This window comes from Suncus etruscus, chromosome 9 (genome assembly GCF_024139225.1).
Source record: "Suncus etruscus isolate mSunEtr1 chromosome 9, mSunEtr1.pri.cur, whole genome shotgun sequence".
NCBI lineage: Eukaryota > Metazoa > Chordata > Mammalia > Eulipotyphla > Soricidae > Suncus > Suncus etruscus.
Window position 1 is genome coordinate 17,888,480 of NC_064856.1, and position 10,884 is coordinate 17,899,363.

Sequence of the window (10,884 nt, forward strand, 5' to 3'; positions counted from 1 at the left end):
CTGCCAAGAGTAATTCCTTAGTATAGAGCCTATTTCAGGTCCTGAGTACTGCAGGGTTAGCCCCAAAACAAAACAAAAATCTCTTCACTAATATGAGACTCTTTTCTGTATGTCTAAATTCAACTGTGTATCATCAACTTAGCTGTAGTAACAAAGGATATTAAACTTTCAGAAGATTAAAAGCAAATATTTTGGTCTGAAGAAAGATGTACTTTCTGACAGAAAGTATAAACTTTTCTAAAGATTGTGCTGTAGCCTAATGTTATATCATCTGTGCTTAGACTTTATGAATTAAACCAAACCATAAAGAAAAATGTCAGAAAGGCCCACAAGCCACAGGACAATGTGTAGCAATGTGTAAAAATGCTATTTGAAAGAGGGAAGTGAATAGTTTGATTATACCCTAAGCCACTGGGCACTGATCTTAAGGAATAGCATTTGAAGCTATGGGTTATACCAGGGTTCTCTACACTCCTACTTATCAACCTCACCACTTCTACTCAATATTGTACTAGAAGTATTTGCCACAGCAATTAGACAAAAAATATATATGTATATATATATGTATATATATGTTTACATATATATAAATGGTATCCAGGCAGGAAAGGAAGGAGTCATTTTTGTTTTGTTTTTTAGTTTTATTTTAAAATTAGTTTAGGATGGGGCCGGGAAGGTGGCGCTAGAGGTAAGGTGTCTGCCTTGCAAGCGCTAGCGTAGGAGGGACCATGGTTCAATCCCCCGGCGTCCCATATGGTCTCCCAAGCCAGGGGTGATTTCTGAGCGCATAGCCAGGAGTAACCCCTGAGCGTCAAACGGGTGTGGCCCAAAAACCAAAAAAAAAAATTAGTTTAGGTATCAGTTATACTAGTGCTAGCATTTATTATATTTATGTACAATGTTATTACATCCCACAACTACCAAAATGCTTAAAACCCTCTACCACTCTCCATATGTCATCTCTAGTCTGTCTCAACATTCCATCTATCTCCCTCCACTCCACCTCTTCTTTTACTATTTAGTAATCTGATTACCAAATATTATCTATTGTTTCATTGTTTCATCTCTATATATAAACAGACAAGAACATCTGATATTAGTAATTTTTTTGGTTTTTGGGTCACACCTGGTGGCAGGCAAGGGGGGGAGAGGGATGTGTGCAAGGCAAACGCCTTAATCTCTCCAGCCTTCTAGACTCTTTTGCTTTGCTCTTTGACAAGTATAAGTTAATCACTTGACTGATAGACTATCAGTCTATTTGTTTGGAAAACAAGTCTATTGTCTCAATGAATGGCTGTACTATAGTCAATTTCCATAAATGAATAGGTCACACTCTAAAAAGGAAAAAAGCTGTATCTGGAACTAAGTGTTACTGATTCAGTGGCTAAAACACACAGCAACAACAACAACAACAACAACAACAGAATATACCCATACAGGGCCCGGAAAGATAGCACAGCGGCATTTGCCTTGCAAGCAGCCGATCCAGGACCAAAGGTGGTTGGTTCGAATCCTGGTGTCCCATATGGTCCCCTGTGCTTGCCAGGAGCTAAAAAAAAAAAAAAAAAAAAAAAGAATATACCCATACAAGTATAATGAAACCACTATTTGGGCTTACCCTGAGGAATGTTTCTCAGCAGTTGGGTCCAAAGCCTGCTTACCATTTGCAGAAGATCGTGGGCCATGTTAGATTACTGTGGCCTGTGCTCGCTTCGGCAGCACATATACTAAAATTGGAATGATACAGAGAAGATTAGCATGGCCCCTGTGCAAGGATGACACGCAAATTCGTGAAGCGTTCCATATTTAAAAAAAAAAAAAGATAACTGTGGTCTGGTTTTGGGTGAGAGGAATTTTCTCTCTCTGTTATATATTATAGTAATATCCTTAATTTGACCTTTTATCCTCACAATTAAGAATATTGTTTCCGGGCCCGGAGAGATAGCACAGCGACGTTTGCCTTGCAAGCAGCCGATCCAGGACCAAAGGTGGTTGGTTCGAATCCCAGTGTCCCATATGGTCCCCCGTGCCTGCCAGGAGCTATTTCTGAGCAGACAGCCAGGAGTAACCCCTGAGCAATGCCTGGTGTGACCCCCCCCCCCAAAAAAAAAAGAATATTGTTTCCAGGGGCCGATGAGGTGGCACTAGAGGTAAGGTGTGTCTGCCTTGCAAGCGCTAACCAACAAAGAACCTCGGTTCGATCCCCCGGAGTCCCATATGGTTCCCCCAAGCCAGCGGCGATTTCTGAGCGCTTAGCCAGGAGTAACCCCTGAGCATCAAACGGGTGTGGCCCCAAAAACAAAAACAAACGAAAAAAAAGAATAGTTTCCAGGGACTGGAGAGATAGCATGGATGTAAGGTGTTTGCCTTGCATGCAGAAGGACGGTGGTTCAAATCCCAGCATCCCATGTGGTCCCCCGAGCCTGCCAGGAGTGATTTCTGAGCGTGGAGCCAGGAGTAACCCCTGAGCACTGCCGGGTGTGACCCCAAGCCGGGACATCTGTTCTACCCCGGGACCAGGGACCAGGGACCGGGGACGAGGACTGAGGACCGAGGACAAAACAAAAAACAAAAAACAAAAAACAAAAAAAAACATTGTTTCCACTGTTCTTTGGAAGTAGATCAGTTATATTTGGTATGATTGGATAGATCATAGCAAGAGATTTCAGTATAGGTATATTAAAATACTTCTATATAAATTAATAAAAATAGTAATGTATAGATCCTTAGTTAATATAAAAATCATTCCAAATAGAAAATTAAATTTCAGGTGGCAGAGTCTGTATTTACTATTTCTTTAAAGAAATGAATTTTATAAAGTTTCTGAATAAGGTTTCAAAGACTCATTGAGTTTTAATACGCTGTCTTTTATAAGTGTTATAAAATAAGTAGCAATTTGGACAGCCTTAAGTGGGTATGTGTTTGTTTTTTTGTTTGTTTGGTTGGTTTGGTTTTGGGGCCACACCCATTTGACGCTCAGGGGTTACTCCTGGCTATGCGCTCAGAAATCGCTCCTGGCTTGGGGGGACCATATGGGACACTGGGGAATCGAACCGAGGTCCGTCCTACGCTAGTGCTTACAAGGTAGACACCTTACCTCTAGCGCCACCTTCCCGGCCCCATATGTGTTGTTTTTGATAAGCATTTTCAACGTGTTCTAGTGGAATAGCTCTAGTCCGATGGATTCTGTACTTTTTGTTTAATTCTAGGGAATAGTAGAGACACAAAATGGAATATAAAGAAAAAATGAAGTTGTATTCACTGTTATTAACATCTGCCAACAACAGCTTTTTCTGATTTTAGTAGGAACAGAGTACTACCTACTGAGTTAATAACTATCACACTCTCTTAGTCTAATGTTCACTTGATTCCATCACTTGGATGGTGCCTTGGTCATCAGTGGTATAGATTCATAAATGCCTTTGGCAAACATGTGACCAGCTTCTTGTCTCTTGCTTTTTGAAAGAGGAAACTGATTTAGAAAATCTCTAGGATGTGGTTACAAGACTAGATTGTGCTGCTGTAAGTTAATTGTTATGACCTCGTACAATGGTCACAACCTTGCTGTGTCTTAATTACCTTGCTTATTAATTGGGTATAATGATAGTTTCTATTTGTGGTCATCAAGCAAGTTCAGAAGCTTCTTACCTCAAAAGAAATTATGACTTGGGTAAAAAATGCCAGCAAGGAAATTATTCACCTAATACTCATCTCATGAGGGATTCATATTTAAGATACATAAGGCACTGGCAATGCTTAACAAGTAAAAAACATCCAACCTCATCAAAAATTGGTAGAAGATATGGACAGAAACTTCCTCAAAGAAGTACAGATGGCCAGTGGCATGTGAAAAAAGTACTCCACATTATTACTCACCAAGGAGATGTGAAGTAAAACAAAAATGAGCTATCCTTTCACACCAGAATCTGGCACACATAAAAAACAAGAACCACCAGTGCTGGTATGGCTGATGAGAAAGGGGGATTCTTGTTTGCTGTTTGTAAGAATGTAGACTGTTCCAGTCTTTTGAAAAAAAAATATAGACATTTCTTAAAAAAAACTAAAAAAAAATTTTTTTTAATTTTCAAAATCTTTTTTTGTTTGTTTTAGGGTCACACCTGGTGATGCTCCTGACTATGCGCTCAGAAATCGCTCCTGGCTCAGGGGACCATATGGGACACCTAGGATGGAACCAAGTTTTGACCTAGATTGGCTGAATGTAAGGCAAATGCTCTGCTGCTATGCTATTGCTCAGGCCCCAATTTTTCAAAATCTTTATTCAAGCACCATGATTACGAACTTGAGTGTAGTTGGGTTTCAGTCATCCAAATAACACCAATCTTCACCAATGTGAATGCCCCCTCTCCCTCCTCACCCACCCACTGCCTGTATTTGAGACAGGCATTCTACTTCTCTCACTCATTCACACTGTCATGATAGTTATTAGTGTAGTCATTTCTCTAACTGCACCCACCACTCTTTGTAGTGAGCTTCACATCAAGAGCCGGTCCTTCCAGCCCTCATCTCTATTGTATCTGGGCATTATCACATTAATATCTTTTATTTTTCTTAAAACCCATAGATGGGGCACGGAGAGATAGCACAGCAGCGTTTGCCTTGCAAGCAGCTGATCCAGGACCAAAGGTGGTTGGTTTGAATCCCGGTGTCCCATATGATCCCCCATGCCTGCCAGGAGCTATTTCTGAGCAGACAGCCAGGAGTAACCCCTGAGCACCGCCGGGTGTGGCCCCCCCCAAAAAAAATAGATGAGTGATACTATTCTGTGTCTATATTTCTCCCTCTGACTTATTTCACTCAGTTTCCATGTCCATCCATGTATAGGAAAATTTTATGACTTCATCTCTCCTAATGGTTGCATAATATTCCATTGTGTATATGTACCAGTTTCTTTAGCCATTCATCTGTTGAAGGGCATCTTGGTTGTTTCCAGATTCTGACTATTGTAAATTGCACTACAAGTAATATAGGTATGAGGAAGGCATTTTTGTATTGCATTTTTGTGTTCTTACAGTATATCCCTAGGAGTGGTATAGCAGGATCATATGGGAGCTCAATTTCCATTTTTTGAGGAATCTCCATATTGTTTTCCATAAAGGCTGAAATAGATGGCATTTCCACCAGCAGTGAATAAGAGTTCCTTATTGTCTACATCCCCACCAGCACTGACTGTTCTTGTTCTTTGTGATGTGTGCCAGTCTCTGGTGTGAGATGGTACCTCATTGTCGTTTTGATTTGCATCTCTCTGGTGATTAGTGATGTGGAGCATTTTTTCATGTGCCTTTTGGCCATTGTATTTTTTCTTTGAGAAAGTGTCTTTTCATTTCTTCTCCCCATTTTTTGATGGGGTTAGTTTTTTTTTCTTAAGTTCTGTCAGTACCTTGTATATATTTGATATTATCCCCTTATCTGATGGGTATTGTAAGAATAGTTTCTCCCATTCAGTGGGTGGCTTTTGTATCCTAGTCACTATTTCCTTTGAGGTGAGGTGCAAAAGTTTCTCATCTTTTTTTTGTTTTGTTTTGTTTTTGTGCCACACCCAGCGTTGCTCAGGGGTTACTCCTGGCTGTCTGCTCAGAAATAACTCCTGGCAGGCACGGGGGACCATATGGGACACCAGAATTAGAACCAACCACCTTTGGTCCTGGCTCGGCTGTGCTATCTCTCCAGGCCCAAAAAGTTTCTCATCTTAATATAGTTCCATCTGTTTATCTCTGCTTTCACTTGTTTGGAGAGAGCTGTTTCCTCCTTGAAGACGCCTTTAGTCTCAAAGTCATGGGGTGTTTTACCTACATGTTGTTCTATATACCATATGGTTTTGGGTCTGATATCAAGGTATTTAATCCATTTGGATTTGACCTTTGTGTATCGTGTTAGATAGAGGTCTGAGTTCACTTTTTTTGCTTGTGGCTGACCAGTGGTCCTAACACCATTTGTTGAAGAGGCTTTCCTTGATCCATTTTGCATTTATTGCCCCTTTATCAAAGATTAGTTGATTGTATGTCTGGGGAACACTCTCTAAATACTCAAGTCTATTCCACTGATCTGAGGGTCTGTTTTATGCCAATACTATGCTGTTTTAATGACTATTGTTTTTTTGTTTGTTTGTTTTTGTTTTTGTTTTTGGGCCACACTCAGCGGTGCTCAGGGGTTACTCCTGGCTGTCTGCTCAGAAACAACTCCTGGCAGGCACAGGGGACCATATGGGACACCGGGATTCGAACCAACCACCTTTGGTCCTGGATTGGCTGCTTGCAAGGCAAACGCCGCTGTGCTATCTCTCCGGGCCCTATTGTTTTATAATACAATTTAAAGTTGGGGAAAGTGATATCTTCTTTTTTTTTTTTCAGGCCACACCCATTTGATGCTCAGGGTTTACTCCTGGCTAAGCGCTCAGAAATTGCCCCTGGCTTGGGGGGCGCCATATGGGATGGCGGGGTATCGAATCGCCGTCCTTCCTTGGCTAGCACTTGCAAGGCAGACACCTTACCTCTAGCGCCACCACGCTGAACCCTGTAGTTTTCTTTGTATAGGTCCTTCACCTCTTTAGTTAAATTGACTCCAAGATAGAGTTTGTGTGACACTAATGTGAATGGGATTTTTTTTTTTGTTTTTTTTTTTGGGTCACACCCGGCGGTGCTCAGAGGTTACTCCTGGCTGTCTGCTCAGAAATAGCTCCTGGCACACAAGGGGGACCATATGGGACACTGGGATTCGAACCAACCACCTTTGGTCCTGGATCGGCTGCTTGCAAGGCAAACGCCGCTGTGCTATCTCTCCGGGCCCGTGAATGGGATTTTTTAATGTTCATTTCTTCTCTATCATTATTGGTGTACAAGAAGGCCATTAATTTTTGTGTGTTAATTTTATAGCCTGCCACTCGCTATATGAATCTATTGTTTCTAGAAGCTTTTTGGTAGAGTATTTAGGGTTTTCTAAATATAGTTTCATGTCATTTGCAAGCTTGACTTCTTCCTTTTCTATCTGGATATCTTTTTCTTACCTAATCGTTGTGGCAAGAACTTCCAGCACTATGTTGAATATGAGTGGTGAGAGAGGGCAGCTTTTTTTTTTTTTTTTTTTTTTTTTTTTGTGGTTTTTGGGTCACACCCGGCAGTGCTCAGGGTTTATTTCTGGCTCCACGCTCAGAAATTGTCCTGGCAGGCACAGAGGACCATATGGGGCGCCGGGATTCGAACTGATGACCTCCTGCATGAAAGGCAAACGCCTTACCTCCATGCTATCTCTCCGGCCCCGAGAGGGCAGCTTTGTCTTGTACCAGGTTTTAGAGAAAAGGCTTTTAGTTCAGCTCCACTGAGAATAATATTTGCCATTGGCTTATGATACATGGAAAAACTAAAAATTGAGCTTCCATTTGACCCAGAAATATTGCTCCTGGGAATATAATATAGGTACCCCAAAACATATATAAACACAAATAAAAGTCATATGCCCCCCTATATAGTAGCCAGAATCTGGAAATAACCTAAGTGCCTAAAAACAGATAAGTGGAAAAAGAAAGTATAGTATATCAACACAATGGAGTACATGGAGTACTATGTAACTATTAGTAAAATGAAGTCATAATATTTGCTTATACATAGATATATACAAACAGTATCATGTTATATTACATGAGTCAGAGGGAAAGAAATGGGCATAGAATAATGGCAATCATCTGCAGGATATAAAAAAAACATGGTATAAGAATAATAATAGCAATGAGGTGGGGAGTACAGAGAAGGGACTAGTCTGGTATTAAGAGTTGAAAATGATCACTTGGAACAAGAACTGGAAACTGGGAAAATTGGTGGCAGAAAGTGAATAGGAAAGGAATATGTATTGAAACATTGTATGACTGAAACTCAACTATCAACAACTTTTTTTTTTTTTGGTTTATGATTTTTGGGTCAAACCCAGAAGCGCTCAGGAGCTACTCCTGGCTCTACGCTCAGAAATCGCTCCTGGCAGACTCAGAGGACCATATGGGATGCCGTGATTCGAACTACCGTCCTTCTGCATGCAAGGCAAACGCCTTACCTCCTTGCTATCTCTCCAGCCCCTATCAACAACTTTTTAACTGTTTCTTGCAGTGATTTAATCTTAAAAATGTAAAATTTAAGGCAAAATGTGAGCCCTGAGAAAGGACATATAAAAAGACCTTAAGAATTTAGGCATTTTATAACAGTATACATGCTTGTATACCCAAAACATTAAGGGGCCTGAGCAATAGCTCAACAGTAAGGTGTTTACCTTTCATGTAACCAACACAGGATGGACCCCGGTTTGAATCCCACCATCCCATATAGTTCCCCAAATCTGCCAGGATTGACTTCTGAGCACAGAGCCAGGAGTAACCCCTGAGCGCCACCACCATCAAAATAAAACAAAATAAACAATAAAATTAAAGACCACAGATGATCAAGTTAAATTGTAGAAATAATACCATTTTATAAAGGAGAAAGCCAAAGTCCTGCATCTTAAAGAATGAGTCACAGCGTTTATCTCTAGAAAACTAGCAGGATGGAACACTGTTTCTGAGCTTCAGGCATTGATAAATATTAAGTACAAACTTTAGAAGCCTATAAGATAGTTAACTTATTGATATGAGGCATAATTTGCAAATATAAACATAGAAAATTTAGAGGAAAATGGATAGTTAAGAGAGCTATATCGGGGCCAGAGAGATAGCATGGAGGTAGGGCGCTTGCCTTATATGCAGAAAGACGGTGGTTCAAATCCCGGCATCCCATATTGTCCCCCAAGCCTACCAGGAGCAATTTCTGAGCATAGAGCCAGGAGTAGTTCCTGAGTGCTGCTGGGTGTGACCCAAAAACAAAAACAAAACAAAACAAAACAAAAAAAGAGAGCTATATCAATGCCCAGCGATCAAGATATTACTATATTGCCATAGGTCAATTTAGATCATATGTATTTCTCTTTCTCTTTCCTCTCTCTCTTTCTCTTACTTTGTGTGCATTTGTGTAGTAGACCAATAATAGTTAATAAAAAAATCTGAATTTATAATCAAATCTTAGAACTTGAGATGAAAATAAGTTTAAAGTGTAAAGAAGATTAAAATTTTCAATCTTTATCATAATTTGAAAAGAACATTTCACTTATCAATTAAAAACTGGGTTTAAAATTCCACCAGAATGCTAATTGAGAAATTACTGGTGCCTCATCAGATCTGTTGTTTCAAAATAATCACAGTATGCTTTACATGTTCCTAATATGAGAGCAAATAGTCTATTCATATATTTTTTATTTTGTTCAACAAATAAAATGCAATTTTATACATGAAAGATTAATTTTTAAAAATCTTCCTGATAAAATTATTGTTGTGAGTGTATCAAGAAATAATTCCAGGGACTGGAATAGCACTGGATAGCACTGTGGTAGGGCATTTGCCTTGTAAACGGCCAACACAGGATGGACCCTGGTTCAATTTCCAGCTCCCGAGCCTGCCAGCAGCAATTTCTAAGTGCAGAGCCAGGAGTAACCCCTGAGCGCTGCTGGGTGTGGCAACACCCCAACAAAAGAAAGAATTCCATGAGGAATTTTGAAGTTGTAAAAATATTTCTATTTCTATATAATTTCAGGATGTTTTTTATCTTAATGAAGTATATGAATCTCTTCCAAAAATATTTATTCACTTATTCATTTATCAATAAGTTATTACAAATAGAAAGTTTATTCACCAACCAATTCATCAATAAACTCACTGTTTCTGAGTCTTGGCCAAAGTTGTTTTTGTGATCTTCCAGCCAGATCTAAGTAGGGATGAAAATGTCATCCCTTGTGTAGAATAATGCAGAAGAAGAAAGGGCAGCACTAGAGGCAGGATCCATTTTCTCTGTTATCCAGAGATGTTCTCTTGGTTGTAAATTGAACTTTTGAACTTTATGTGGTTAATGTGTCTCTTGGCTAAGTGATTATTGGAAGTAAAGAGCTTTAGTACTATTTTTGTTCTTGTTTTTTTTGTTTTGTTTTGTTTTGTTGGGGGTTTTTTTGGTTTTTTTTTTTGTTTTGTTTTTTTTGTTTTTGTTTTTTGGTTTTTGGGCCACACCCGGCGATACTCAGGGGTTACTCCTGGCTGTCTGCTCAGAAATAGCTCCTGGCAGGCACGGGGGACCATATGGGACACCGGGATTCGAACCAACCACCTTTGATCCTGGATCAGCTGCTTGCAAGGCAAACGCCACTGTGCTATCTTTTCGGGCCCTATTTTTGTTCTTGTACCTGAACTGGAGAATGCTGAATTGGTGAGCTACCAGGCAAACGTATTTAAATGAGGGAATGAGAGCAAACCACCACCTCCCAAATATTGATATTTAAATGTAGGACAAGGAGAACTCAGAAGTAAAGCATTCAGTAGACATTTCCTTACTCACATCTTGAGACCTCAATAATGCCCAGTTTGTCTCCTTGTTTTCTGGTGATTCATTTTCCCATACTTTGTAATAAACTGAGCATAAATCAAGTGCTTGAGTTCAAAATTAAATGCAATAAATAGTCTCAAATTTGTATTGAAGACTTAATTATGCTATGCTTGATTCCTTAAAACAAAAAAAATTTCAATTTAGTCATTACCTCCAAATAATAGCAGGCTACTTTGGATAAAATGCATAATATGGAAATCAGAATACCTAGGCTGACAAGCCCTATCATGGACTGAAATATTAGTTCACTTGTGCAGTTCACTTTTTCCTTTGTGGGTTTCAGCTTTCTTATTGGTGAGCTGGAGGTAGCTATATTGTACACCATGCATACTTGTTGCTGAGATATATTGATAGCACACATCTGATGCAGCATCTTGATAATTTCTGTGTTACAATTGTCTAATAAATGACAGTTATAAGTACG

The 10,884-nt window shown here is 39.7% G+C and overlaps 1 non-coding gene across 1 annotated transcript; it reads left to right on the forward strand.

Moving 5' to 3' along the window:
- Positions 1-1,703: 1,703 nt before the first annotated feature.
- On the forward strand, positions 1,704-1,810 carry LOC126019699 (U6 spliceosomal RNA). The gene has a single exon (XR_007499327.1). It is a non-coding gene; the product is annotated as a U6 spliceosomal RNA (small nuclear RNA).
- The last annotated feature ends 9,074 nt before the right edge of the window (positions 1,811-10,884 follow it).